Source organism: Miniopterus natalensis, chromosome 15 (genome assembly GCF_054644295.1).
Source record: "Miniopterus natalensis isolate mMinNat1 chromosome 15, mMinNat1.hap1, whole genome shotgun sequence".
In the NCBI taxonomy this organism is placed as follows: domain Eukaryota; kingdom Metazoa; phylum Chordata; class Mammalia; order Chiroptera; family Miniopteridae; genus Miniopterus; species Miniopterus natalensis.
The window spans coordinates 26387972-26403465 of NC_142095.1; positions in this window are offsets into that span (position 1 = coordinate 26387972).

Genomic DNA, 15494 nt, shown 5'->3' on the forward strand with positions numbered 1-15494 from the left:
CTTGACCAGGCTCCTTACTTGCTGCCGGGTCTTGACTACCATTTTGTTTCTGATTCTCAGCTGCACCAAGCACGAGTCTCACTCTCCTCTGGACCTGGAAGTCCTCTAGGTGTCTTTGGCCTGGGCACAAACAAAGCTCAGTAAAACCCTTGTCCTTTCTGTAACCTGGAGACAGCCCTCACCGGAGGGAGATCGCACGGCCCTTCTTCCCTGTGGCTATGAGCCAATAAGATGCTCAAGGTAACAGGGATACTGTTATCTAACTTTAATTAGAAATAACATTTTTGATACTAGGAGGTATTACCTAAAACCTTTGACAGTAATTATAGGTAATTTGATTCGACTTCTTTTTTGTTTTGTTTTTTTGGCCTAGATTTGTTTCCCAAATTATCTCTTCTTCTACAATTAACATATTATTTTATAAGCACAAATAACTCACTTACATTGGAGGTATCAACAACATCAGATAATATACTTTATTTAATTTTAAGGGGAAAATGTATTGCATCAATACATCTCTTCCTTGCAGGAAGGGGCAATCAGTTTCGTCTGAGTTTCTTGGGCAGAGTCCAGCCCATGGTGCAGGCTCCAGGTTTCATCACCGACAATGCCTTCCATTGCTGGTGACATGAGTTTCCTCACCAGAGCCAGAATTAGGTCAGAGGAAGCAGGACTTTGTTAGTAAGAATAAGAATTATAAATAATTCCTTTTAATTGTGTGAGTTTGAAAGTGATTACATGTGGCATAGGGGCCTTCCACAGCACAGAGTAAAACTGAGGTTAACTCAGCATATTCAGTTAAAATAGGGGGCCAAGGTTAGCAGGTGTTAGGATAACACCGAACACCTTACACTGCTTCTCCGAGGCCAAGAATTGCTTTTTACAGCTCTGGTCTTCACTCAAGTTGGTGAGCAGGGCTCAATGCAACAGTCCTGATTGGAACCTCTAGACCCCAGAAGTTCTCGACCCCTTTTTCTATCACCACACACATGACCCATGATGTCCCCATGGGGAACATACTCCAAGTATGTGCTGTGATTATGGGCACCAGCAAGATAAAACAGGCTACGGTTTATGTGTAAGTCCTAGAGATTTCTTTCTCTCCTCAAGAAAGTACATTAAAGGCAAGTAAGAGAAGTTTTAAGGGGAGAACCCTGAAACTGCTCTAATTTTTAATGAATTCAATTGCTCAAAACTTCACATCTTTCTTACAACTGAGAACACTGCTCTAAATACTTAGCCCCAGGCGCCAGCTCTTCTAGAGACACTACATTCCAATGGCAAGAGCTTCTCTTTTCAGTAGTCACAAATTTCTAGAAAGAACCTGGAACTGTCTCTCCCTCCCCCCACACCCGTGATGGTGGCAGAGGTGGTGACTTCCAGAAGGCATCGCAGAATCTTTGTTCTGCTTGGTAACTCTCATCACGATGTCTAAACTTAAGGAAATTAATTCTGAAGGTTGGAAGTCAAAATCCTATCTGGGTTGAGTTGAGGATTTCCTGGCAAGAGAGGAAACAGGAATCTTTTGGTTCAGTGGCACTTTTAAAACGAAGTTTAATTGAAGTCTGAAATGTTGCATAAATGGAAGATATAAGTTTTAATTGAAAAATAATTATAACCACTTAATCATTTTTAAATGAGGGCTGTAATTGCAGTCAGCACACAATAGCCACATACAGACGCTGAGATTTCCGCAATAAAGCAGGGATGGTACAGCTTGATTTGCTAATAGCACTTCCACTTCTCCTCCCTTTTGTCTCAAAGATTAATTCAGGCAAGGGCTATTAGTGCTGTTAATTGGTTCTGCAATTTAGACCTTGTGCCTCTGAATGAATGACTGATGCAGTCGCTCAGCCAATAAATGGGAGCACTTCGTCAATGCTCCCCATTGTCCAGCAGGGCATCGCGCTGGCCGCCCAGCCTCCCTCCCGCCAGCCCTCGGGGACAAAAGGCCCAGCGCCTCTTCTAGGTAACAGCTTCAGCAGGACCTGAGATAGGTCAACCAGATGCCTTTGAAATGAGGCTGACTTACTGAATCTAATGATATTCAACTAGCGCTCTCCCCCTGTCACCAGAAGGGAGGTTTCTTTTTGTTTGGAACCCTGCTCTCACTGTTACAAGGCAGTGAAGGAGTAGGAGATCCGGTTGTTATGAAGCTTGGCAAAAGAAAGCACCAACTGTGACATTAGCTTGAAGATAAATATACCCCAGAGCTCAGGGAGAAAACCTTCTTTAATTGCTGCAGCGCCTTCTTGGCATGGGCACCGGACCCCCAGGGACTCCTTGGAGAGTTATCAGGCCCAGCGGGGGACCATATCCACTGTGCCTCCCCCTGAGGACTTTGGAGATGATTGCAAGCTGAAGCACCACCAAAGAGACATCCTGATTGAAGACTCACTCACAGCGGTCATTTGCAAAGCTGCATTGGATTTCACTATTCAGAAGAATTGCCTTTGCTCTATGAGAGAGCCCCTCCTCCATGAGCGAACGCCCATCCCGCTCTCAATGCTTTCAGAAGGGAGACGTGGGGAATCGATGGCCTACCTGCAACAGCCTCAGGCCAGGAATTACCAAAGGAGATGGGGTGTGAAATGCCTTTAGTGAGGGGAGGGGAGTGAAATGAAAGGGTCCTCTGTGACTGACTTGACATTGAGCATGGACATCCCTTGGATTCTGTGCAGACTGTGTACTGAGGTTATACTTTCATGCTTCTGCCCAGGGGGCCATCGTGTTCAGGTTGGAGCCCATCTGAGGAGTGATTTTTCTGTCCAAAATAAAAGTTGTAAATCTCTTCTACCCATGCAATAGAAACCGAACCACATGGCAGAAGGTCCAGGGCTCAGATGAGAGAGAGAGAGGAACGCCACAGCACCAGGAAGCAGTTTCTAGAATAACAAGTTGCTGAGTACAAATTTCCAGCCACAAACTGAAATGTTTAAGAAAATAACTTTGTCCATTCTTTAATAACTGAGCATAATTTTTACTTTGAGCCCGATTTCACCCAATGACAGAAACTTGGATCTTCTCCCTATGTTTTCCTGAAGGCTGAATCCAAACTCAGGAGCTTGTGTGGTAGCAAGGCACCTGGGAGACATCATCTGTAGAGAATTTAAAAACAGTAATAAAATGTACTCAAAGTCAGTCTGCTTTTAGTATCATGTGACAATTCTATATAATGTCAATGATAAAATTCTCCTCCTCCAAAGTATCTTCTATTGGTATAATAATCTAAACAATTGCTGTGGTTACTCTTGTTTATTAATATTAATACATATGTAGTCTTCAAATTAGCACATTTTTATTACTTCTTTTTAACTAAACATTTTTTGCATAGAAGTTAATTCAGAAAGTTCCCTGCTGTCGGGTTGGCCTGACCCACTGGAACTTAGCTACACACATTTGTTTCAAGAGTAAGTTCTTAGGGGATGGGAATCATTGTGTTTGCTTCGGGCACAGTTTAATATCTCCAACTCCTGTGCTACAACATATTCCTGCATTTTATCAGTAGATTCAAAATAAGCCATGATAGCATGTTTATTACAAAGACAAAGAATATGTGTTATTGCAATTCTGTCATTCTATGAGTGCACTTGGAGCTTTTCTTGTGTTTAAAATTTAAAACAGAGTACAAATTACAGTGTAATTTTTTCCTTCTTGAAAAAAATCCTAGCCCTGGCCCCGTGGCTCAGTTGGTTGGAGTGTCATCCTGTACACCAAAAGGTTGAGGGTTCAATATCCAGTCAAGGCACATACCTAGGTTTCGGGTTCTATCCCCAGTTGGAACAGGTATGGGAGGCAACCAATCAATGTATCTCTCTCACATCAGTGTTTCTCCCTCTTTCTTTCCCCTTCCCTCTAGAAATCAATGAAAAAACATATCCTCAGGTGAGGATTTTTTTTAAATCCTAATGTCAGTAGAAAGTATTAATTCATGACTTTCCCCCTTTTCTGCATTGTAATATTTGTTTCATTAAAAAATTTTTTGTTACTGACATGATTATATATGGAAGTTTGATTTAAAAAATTTTGTGATCCACCTTTCTTCTTTGTCCATTAAAATTATTTGTTTCCTTTTGTGAGTATTGCTGAAAATAATTTGGTCATACAGAGGGAGAAAATGTTAACAAATGATCCTCAGTGGATGTCAAATGTACTGAGCACACCATTGTGAGTGAACATACGGATTTCTGAAATGTGACTGTGTTTTGGTCACTCTGATTTGTGGATCTTTTGCTATCTATGAGTAATTGGGAAAGCTATGGTACCTGCTCGGGAAGTCATCCATGATCAGGGAAATAACTTTACCAAGACTGGGTTTGAGAGGACACTGGGGAAGGCAAGTTGTGCTGGGCTTGCAACCTACGGATTCTGCTTCTTTGCTGTATTTTGGAGGGAAGCTTTACTCTCATGGTTACACTGGAGCCCTACACTGACCTGAAACATGACGGAAAGAGTGGGAAATGCCTGAGCACACCAAGTGCCCCCATTACACTTCGTGTAAGGACGTGCCTGGGCACAGCCAGAGCTGCTGAAACACGCAGAGGGTGTCCCCAGAAACCTGGTCACTGCCAATGGTCCAGAAATGGCCATTCTATTTAATTCCAGGTGAAGACTTTCAACAGGCTCCTTAGTGATGATTACATTGAAATTGATCACAGAACCCCCCCTGTATATGTCTTACATTTAAGTTAACTGCCTGATTTTTTAAAAAATGAGTTCAATCTCGCTGACAAACCCAATTTTAGATTTTGTAAACATCCCCCCCCAAATTGTTTCAAATAGATTTGGACTGCCTACGTTTTAGAACCAATAAGTGGATCCCACAGAGAGGTAAATTAAGAAAGCTCCCTCCCCCACCAAAGGCCATGTTAACAACCTTATTTCTGTCTGAGTGAGTTTCATGCTACACTCACATTCTTCAGAAAAAAATAGAAACACCATAAAACCTTGAGTTATACAGAAGATAAGAATCTGCAAAGTACTCTAATCTAAAACAGTAATTGGATGCATTAATTTATATATAATTGGAGGGTAGAGACCTCTGCCCATCAATTTGACATTAATTTCACTAAAAGAGGATATTAAAACACAGCCTTGTAATGGAATTATTAATCTGATTGAAACTTTATTCCCCAACATGAACAGGCAAATCAAAAGAGAAGAAATTAAAATGTCCACAAATACAGGAGAATGTACTTACTGGTGGGTAATAACCAAAGAATTGCAGTTAAAACAGACATCACATCCATGCATTCTTTCTTGGAAGTAATAATAACATTGATAATCCTCAGTTTTAAAGATATGGACAACTGTCACTTAAACATACTGTTACAGAAGGAGTGTAAGCTGATTAACTATTTAGAGAACAATATGATCCATTTTTTAAATGTGACTCTTCTTTTGATTCATACCAGATATTTCACTTTAGTTAGTTTATCCTAAGGAAATAATAAAAAAAGTGGGAAAAGACTAATGTTCTAAGACATCAAAGACATCATTGTTCTTTATAATAAAAAAATTAGAACCATCTAAATAAACATTAGTAGGGAATTGATTGAATGAATTATAATATAGTCACATGGTGGAATACTATGCAGCTTTTTAAAAGGTGGAGGTAAATTTTGATGTAATGGCATAAAAATTATTCCATGATATATTAAATTAAAAATAAAGAGGTTACAAAATACTGAATATGACCAGTACATTGACTATATACCACTGTTGATATAATAATAATGAAATTTTACTTGGGGTTTTTATTGTCACTTTAAAATCTGGCTAGTGGGTATAAATTTACTCTGCAATGAGCTGAAACTCCAGCAGACCCATGACTTTTCTGTTCATTCTTGGTTAGACAACACCACGGCCACTTTAAGTTACAATTACTGTCTCAATTCAAAAATCAGAATGGTTGGTCCATGACACTCATCAAAACTCCAAACTTGCTTTAATATCATTTGTATATGAGACCTGTTAAGATATTAACCCTTTGTCATTTGTCTTTTAGCTTGGTTTGTCATATGGTTTGCTGTAGAGCAAACTGTTTCCGGCAGAAGCCTGTAATTAAGAAAGAGAGTGCAGTTGTCTTCTCCACACAGACTGTCTCTCCCTCCCCTCGCCTCTGGCACCCTTCCTCTCCCAGGAACCTGTCAGCGAAGTCTGGTTCCTTGAGGTTGGGTGGGGTGGAAGTGGCTGGGAGGAGAGGCGAGGGGATAGGGAAGGTCTTATTTGAACTGGTCCAACAGTAAACTCGTTGCTTGGTCAAAGAAATTGAATCAGAAACCAGAGTAGGGCAGTAAGACACATTACCTCCAGCACATCCGTAGGGCAGGGGGCAAATGAGCTGCTATTTCCTGGCACCTACTTTGCTTTACTTTATTTCAGCATCTCCTGCGCACTGCTCTGAGCGCATCATCACGCCCCCTCCTCCCTCAGCATGCCCACGAGATTGGCACTGTCTCCGCCCCAGGGAGGAAGCTGAGGCCGGCTACGCGATGCACTGACACTGCCCTTGGCCAGTGAGCATCGGAGCTGGGGGTCACACCCCAGTCTGTGGGAGCCTGCTACCTAGCCTTCGCCCCTTCCCATTGCACAGGGGTCAGGCCTCATGGGAGGAGGGAGGGGAGATCAAGGTACTGTGAGCGAGAGGAATAGCTATGGGGCAGTTTAACGCAGAGGCCTGGAGTGGTGGCCCAGGCTGAAGGGCACCCTGGCTGGGAAGCCAGCGGGAGGAAACCTGAGGAGCCGGCCCAGGGCTGCATTTGCGGGCTCGCCAGTTCTTTCCTGAATCCCAGGCCCAGTGATCGCGTAGCTTTATTCCAAACGGCTGGCTCCCTCTTGTGGCAGCTGCAGCTCATCCCTGAAAGACGTGGGGCCAGGAAGCCTTGGGGAGCCCCGGTGGCAACCTGGCTGCACCTTGGAACAACCTGGGAGTTATTAAAACATACCCCTGCCCCAGGCCAGTGGAATAATGACATTTAGGGAGGTCGAGACCTTCACTGTCCAATGCAATAGCCACCAGCCGCATGTAGCTATTGAGCCCTTGAAATGTGGCTAGTTCGAATTGAGATATAAGTGTAAAGTACACACTGGATTTCAAAGACTTAGTACAAAAAAAGAGACTGTGAAATATCTCATTAATAATTTTTTAATTAATTATATGTTGAAATGGTATTTTGAATTTATTAGGCTAAATAGGGTATATAATTTAAATTATTTCACCTGCTTATCTTTTTACTTTTTAAAATATAACTACTAGAAAATTTAAAGTTACGTATGTGGCTCTCAGGTCATATGTAAGATTTCCAGGTTTACCAAATAAAAATACTGGATGCCCAGTTAAATTCGTATTTCAGATAAACACAAATAAATTTTTTAGTATATTTAGTACATTTTTAGTATAACTATGTGCCATACAACATTTGGGACATAGTTATACTAAAAATAAAATCATTGTTTATCTGAAATTACTCCATTCACCTCTCCTTACCAAAGAGGGAGGAAAAATTCTGCAGAGACACTATTCTGACTCAAGCACACACACACCCCCAAAAGGAACCTTAGCCATCAGTATACTTGGATTCTCAGCCTACATTTATATTTTGGTTTATGGCAACATCACCCTTTCCCCAATAATAGTTTACATTTGAATAATAATAGTGTTAATTCCTGTGGTGCCAAGAACAACATACGGTCTATCTTGAAGGAGTATTAGAGCCTGTGATTCTAACGAAATAGAACATTAGTTACGGTTTAAATGCTAGTGTTTTCAACTTCTACCCATCAAGATTTCAAAAACCAGAGGATCTGGTTTATCAAAAATCATATTACACATAAAAAGTGCCCACTAAAATAACCTCACCACGCAACAATAGGGGAGATGTTAAACAAGCATGGTACACCCACATAATAGAATATTAAAAATTATGTTTGCAATGAATTTTTGATGAAGAAAATATTTTTTATAAATATAAATGAAAAACCATGATAAAACTGTATATGTAGTATGACCCCAACTATGTTAAAAATATTGGACCAGCCGAGTGGTACATTTGTTACAACTGATGAACTACATTAACACATCATCGCCCCAAATCCATAGTTTACATCATGGGTCACTCTTAGTGTTGTATATCCTACAGGTTTAGACAAACATAATGACATGTACCCGCCACCATCGTATCACAAAGAGTAGTTCCACTGCCCTAGAAATCCTATGCTCCACCTACTCATCCTTATTTTAGAGTTTTAAATTGGTTTATCCTTTAAATTTTCTACTATTTTGCATAACTTTTATGATAAGAAAAAACCCCTGTCATTAAAAGAAACCCTTTTGTGAAGGAAAATGCAGGCCGGAGCTTTCCTTTTCTCCGTGACTGAGAAACTCTTGGAGCATGTTTTCAGCGCCCTGACTAAAGGCAGCCAGGCAAACAGAAACCAGCCCTCCCCCCTTGTTTGCTCCCGGTCTCCTTCTCTTCCTGGGGGCGGGAAACAGAGCCCCCGCCCCCCATCCTGAGTGTCAGCTCAGATAAGGTGTGTGTCGCAGGCCTATGAGAACCTCAGCGACCGTCACCCCAGCGCTCCCCATGCAGTGGGCTTCTTCCCGTCTTATTGCTTACACTATCTAGAGGTGATTGGATTTTACATTTTAATTTTTTTATCTCAACTAATCAAAAGTCAGGAGGAAAACATCCTCCTCGGCTCATGCACACAAACTCTTTAGTTTGTAAAGCAGTCAGTACACAGGGCCTTTCGGGAATGTTCTGAAGCATCGGAGCACTCCCTTTACCCGCCCAACATACAGAAATCTTCCCGAGAGCTAGCAGTATGTTTTCCCTTTGCCTACCTCCATCCTCTCAAGAGAAAATTTGCTTTCAAATTCTTAAATAAGATGATTTCTCACGGCATCCCATCCTGTTGGTTGTCTTTTCACTTGCTTGATGCCTTCTTTTGACACACAAAGCTTAAGCTACTCTCTCTTAGCCCATGCCTGTTCCCCAGCCCTATAATATTTGCTCTCCAAAGCCATTATCACTCCTAGTTGCTGGTCTCCCTCAACATGCTCACAGCTGTTTGGGCCAATAATTTCCAAATAGGAAATACACACAGTCCAGGAACAGACAAAACAATCCGCTGGTGTACACGAAGATAATTTCAGAACTTTTATTTGCAATTACTTTTGTATTACCTTCCTTGAATTTCCATGTTAGGCTATGTTTTACAATGTAATACATAAATATAGTAGCACATATGTATCATGTATAAGTAACTATGCATATCTGGGGACAAAGACTGTACCTTATTAATTTGTATGTTCCTAGTGCTTAGTGTATTGCCTGGCTCAACAGTTGTCTTTTAAACAAATGCGCCCATGAAATGAATCAAATCAATCACACGAAATCAGCCAGTCAATCCATCAACGATGACTCTCAGTCCCTGTCCACAAAACATTCTAGAGTCCCTTGTAAGGTCATAGTCACTGTCCTTAGGGATGTTTCATTGCTTCCTTTCTTTTGCATGACTGATATGAAAATTCTTTCACCAGATACACTAGGTCTACTTACACTGAGGTCATTCCCTGCCCCCTCAACCAGGTCATCCTGAGTTCTCAAGATCTATCTTTGTCCAACTACATCTTCTCCCAAAGTCAGCACGTCCTCTCAGAATCACAAAATTTTCACCCTTACCTTCAGCTCGAGAGTCATGTTTCTGGCGCCTATATCCTGGCATTGACCCCCCTCAACAACCCTCAGCAGTGAGCATCCCAGTGGCTTTAGGACAGCTCCTAGGCCTCCAGCTCCAGGCTTCTGCACCTGTCCTGGTCCATGATAATGGTTTTCTCATCTGAAAAAAAAAATGAGGAAAAAAATGGAGGATAGTATAGCCCATAAATACAAATATGCATGTGCTAGCTGTCCATGACGGTTCTTTATTGAGATTGTAGTTTTCTATACTTTTATATTAAAATATTCTTTCTCTCATAAATGATGGTGATTATACTAATTGGTTATTGTTCTTACCTGACAAAATCTAAAGTTGGCAACCCTCTTAAAGTCTTAAAATCTTTTACATAAAAATTTACTCATTCATACAATCCAGAAGTCTGGGATCACCAAACCATCAGCAAACAGAAAGTGTTCTGTTTGATTTGTTTTTAAGGTGGAGATGTTGATTCATGGAGTAAAATATAAATAGTCCACAAGTGGTTACAGACTAAGCCCTGCCATTCAATCAGCATGCCTTAGGACATCTCTTTCCTAATAACAATAGCAGGTTTTAGATCTGAGAGGGATTTGAGGCGCCTGGGGCACTGAACATCAATGAGGAAGGGGAGTCCCAGAGAAAGATAGATAGGTGAGCTCAGAGGAGTGTGAGGATCATCTGAGATGTCATCGTCTCAGCCAAGGGCTGATTCTGTCTCAGAACTTTTGTCCCCAAAGGGTCTTCTCCATTCAGGGTATACCTTGATATTGGCATATGCTGGCAACAGGAGAAACATGGACAAAGTGGGTCGTGTCCATATATCTGCTGCATCTTGCTCTGTCACCAAAGGGAACAAGGTTTGGCTTTTCCAACTAAAATTCTGCTGAGCAAATAAATAGGGGCCTAATTTTTGTCCTGCCTGAGAGGTTATATAATATTCAAATTCTTTTCCAAATATGCTAGGCTTATCTTTTATTAAAAATTGATACACTATTAGACACTCAAACTGAGACTCAAAACAAGCCAGGTCTAAAAAGCCAATGAATGCTGGGCAGTATTTTGGTGGGCCGAGCTTATCGGCTTTCAAATGCACTCCTGAGACTGGAATGGGGTGGGGTACCTGAATCACTCATACCCCTGTCCACAGTCAGGAGAGCATGATCGTGTTCCTCCCACAAGCCAAACTAAATGGAAATGACTCACTACGGGGCTGAATCCTGTCCCTGAAACGCCCACATTAGGCTGAAATTCAGGTTTCAATGGTCATTTTTCTGAGTCATATCTGACTTGGCAGCATGAGCTCATGTTGAGAACCTGCTGAGTTTCTCCTACAGCATCTGGGATGGACATTTCACCTGGAAGGAGCAGGTTGGCTCTCTCACTTCTGGAAATCTGAATTTGTTTTTGCAGAGCTCACATTCAGTGCTTGGGGGCCTCTGGACATAGTGGTAATCAACCTTTTGTTTTTCAGAATATTTTCTGTACAGTGATTAAGAAATATTCTTCATTTCTCTGAGAAACAGAGACCCAGTTTTATAAAATGGTGTAAGTAAAATCTCACAACAATGCCAGAGTTAGGACATAAGCGCCTTCATGTTATCGTACATATTGAGCCTGCTTTGCTTCTGATTCCCAGATTGGTAAAAAAAATAAAATAAAACAAAGTAAAATAAAATAATAAAATAAAATAAAAATTCCTGGAAGTTTCCCAAGAATCCTTGACCACTGACCATGTAGACAGAAGGTTAGATACAGGAGTACTCCCTTGGGCACAGGGCTAAGGTGTACATCTGGCAGCCAGAGTGGCAGAGCTTCAAGGAGAAGTCTTGCAGTCCCTGAAGGGCATTCTTGAGTCAGAAATCTCTCTTCCCATTTCAGGCTTCACGATTACCCCAGTGCTGGGAGTCTGAATGTGTGCCCTGACTTTAGACCTCCCCATGGCTGAGCACATCACCAAGATATGACTCCTGCTCCTGTTTATCACCTAACTGAGATTTTCCCTAGGAGTTCCCCGTCCCTGAAGATCTAAATGAGGTGGTTTTGAGTCCTCCTGCCACACCTTGGGAAAGCCCACTTCTTACTCCAAGATTTCTCAGAATTCCCCAGAATTTTACATTTTCATGGCCACCTCTGATTCTAACTCTGCTCTGCCCTTCCAGAGCTGTTCTATCTCCTCCCAGGTATCAACCCAAATATGGAATTCAGCCTTTAAAAAAAAGACTTTATTTTTTAAAGCAATTTTAGGTTCACAGTAACATTGAATGAAAAGTACAGAGTTCCCATATACCCCTAACCCCCACACATGCATAGCCTCTGACACTATCAACATCCAGCACTAGAGTGGTACATCTATTACAATCAATGAACTACACTGTCACATTATTATCAAAGTTCATAGCTTACATTAGGGTTCACTCTTGGTGTTGTACATTCAGTGGGTTTTGATAAATGTATAACGACATATATTCACATGTTATAGTATCATACAGAGTAGTTTCACTGCCCTAAAAATCTCCCGTCTCTCCAGAGCCTTGAGCCCCTGGCAACCACTGATCTTTCTTACTGCCTCCATAGTTATGCTTTTTTCAGAAGGTCATGTACTTGGAATCATACAATACGTAGCCTTCTCAGGTTGGCCTCTTTCACTTAGTAATATGCATTTAAGCTTCCTCCATGTCTTTTAACAACTTGATAGCTCATTTCCTTTTAGTGCTGAATAATATTCCATTGTCTACATGTACCAAAGTTTATCCATTCACCTTCTGAAGGACATCTTGGTTAATTCCAAATTTTGGCAATTATTAATAAAGCTTTTATAAACATTTGTGTGCAGGTATTTGTGTGGACATAAATTTCCAACTTATTTGAGTACATATCAAGCAGCGTGACTGCTGGATCATATGGTAAGAGTTTGTTTGGTTTGTAAGAAACTGCCAAACTCTCTTCTACAGTGGCCATACCGTTTTGCATCCCACTCAGCAATGAATGAGAGCTCCTGTTGCTCCACATCTTTGTCAGAATTCTGTGTTAGTGTTTTGAATTTTAGCCATTCTAATAAGTATGTAGTAGTATCTTGTTTTAAGTTATAATTTCCTAGGAACATATGATGTTGAGCATTTTTTAGGTGCTTATTTGACATCTGTATATTTTCTTTGATGTAGTACTGTTCAGATAGTTTATTAATTTTTAATCAGGTTGTTCATTTTCTTATGCTTTAGTTATTTTTAAAAAAAATATATCTTTATTGATTTCAGAGAGAGGAAAGGAGAGGGAGAGAGAGAAAAACATCAGTGATGAGAGAGTCATTGATCGGCTGCCTCCTGCACGCCCCTGACTGGGGATCAAGCCCGCAACCCGGGCCTGTGCCCTGACCGGGAATCCAACCCCGATCGCCTGGATCCTAGGTCGACGCTAAACAGCTGAGCCACGCCCAGCCGAGCAAGTTATTTTTTAATCCTCACCTGAGGATATGTTTTTATTGTTTTGTTTTGGTTTTGGTTTTAGAGAGAGAGAGAGAAACATCGATGTGAGAGAAATATGGATCAGCTGCTTCCCATAGGTGCCCATAGGTGCCCCACCAGGGATCAAACCCTCAACCTAGGCATGTGCCCTGACTGGGAATCAAAGCCACAATCCTTTGGTGCTCGGCACGATGCTTTAACCAACTGAGCCCCTGACCAGGGCTTCTTAGGATTGCCTATTTTGGATAAGAATCCTTTGTCCAAAATGTTTTTTGGATAAAAATATTTTTGCAAATATTTCCCTTTTGCAAATGATTTTCTTTGGAATTTTGAACTCAAGTGTGACAGAGACTTACATGTAGAAATCTTATCTGACCTGCATTGAGGGTTTTGCAGTTGCCTCTGCCAGTCTTTCTAGATGTGTTATCGGCCTGGCATCATCTTTTAATGCTATTTTCTTCGTGTGGGAGGGTGAGGCCCATGATGTGGGATGTGTAAAGTCAAACCCCAGTTACATATGAAACAGAGGCCCATGGTCATATGTTCTCCAAAGACTTTTTCTTTTTTCCATATAGGGGCCCCGTCAGACTAAGCCTAACAAGCTTCCTTGTTTTCTCCCTGGGCCAGTGAGCTGAATTTTCTAGTCCATTCCTTCATGGTATGAATTGTTGAATCAATTATTAAAGGAATCGTGTCCAGTGGTTTTCAAATTATGCTCCCCAATGCTCTAAGAGATTCTAGTAAATGACCCAAAGAAGAAGAAAGAAATGGGCAGGCACTTCCCTCCACCTTATAAACCAGAGCAGCACAGACGGCCATGGACGCGCACACACACTTTTTATCTACATGGCATTTTAGTCTTCCTGACAATATCACAAAAGGTTTCCTCATTTTTAGAATTATGACATTCTGAGATATTCCAAACCCTTTACTATAAAAATGGGAAAACTGAGGCACAGAGGTATTAGCCAACAATGTATAATATAGTTCTCTGAGTTGGTAAAAAGAGTTAAAACTTGAATCCAGGTTCAAAGTAGGTAGAATAATATTTGGACACGCCCTCAAAAATTTTTAAAGCTTCTTTATAACTAGAGACAGTTTGTGCGAGAAGTTGGGGTTTAGTTCCTGATCTATGTGAAGAAAAAGAATGTGAGACCGATCAGTCAATCACAAAAGCTTTTTATTATATCACTACCAGTCTACCCTAATAATTCAGCCATTCATTGGTATGAAATACTGGATACCAAACTCCATGGTTGCTCAAGTCCCTTGTAAAAAAATGGCATAGTATTTGCATATAACCTATGCACATCCTCCCATATACTTTAAACCATCTCTAGATTACTTATAACACCTAATACAATGCAAATGTTATGTAAATAGTCATTAACTGTATTGTTCAGGAAATAAAAGCAAGAGAAAAGTCAGTGCATGTTCAGTACAGACACAACCACCAAAAGCCTAACCATATAGTACACATCAGCAACACGTAACTTTTTCCTTTTCGAGTATTTTCCATTCGAGGTTGATGGAATCCGTAGATCTGGGACCCACAAATCCAGAGGACTGACTGTATTTGCTATTATTTTCTGAGTATATTGCTCCACGTGCAGTGCATAGCATTTCACATGAATAATCACATTTGATCTACAAAACAATCCAGGAAGGTAAAACGGTTATCATCACATTTTACAGATGAAGACAGTGAGGCCCAGAGAGGGTAAGTGACTTAGGCGTTGTCCCACACGGCTGGGCAGCAGTGGAGTGGGGGCTAACGCAGGCTCTAGCCCCAGGGCCCGGGATCGAAGCCACGGAAGCTGCAGATAGCTGGACTCCGTTAGCTACTCAGTTCCATCAAATAACTACAGCTGATTATTTGCGGATTCATGTTTGCAAATTTATCTACTCAAAAAATTAATTTAACCCCAAAATCAATACTCAAAACTCTTCTTCAATTATTATTTGACAGGTGAGATATTTGACATGGAAAAATTTGAGCTGCTGGAGGTGCATGCTCTCAGCTGAAGAGAACAGGTGAGGTTCCTCCCTCTTGTTTCAGCTCTACTTTGACCGGGATTCCTTCTCACAATATATTTAGTGCTATGTTTTTCACAGTTCTGTGAAATAAATTTCTGTATTTAAAATGGTCCCTAGCCCTAGCCGGTTTGGCTCAGTAGCCAGAGCGTGGGCCCATGGACTGAAGGGTGTCTGGTTCGATAAGGGCCAAGGGCACGGACCTCAGTTGCAGGCTCAGTCCCTAGCCCCGGTCAGGGTGCCTGCCGGAGGCCACCAATTGATGTGTCACTCTCATCGATGTTTCTCTCTCTCTCT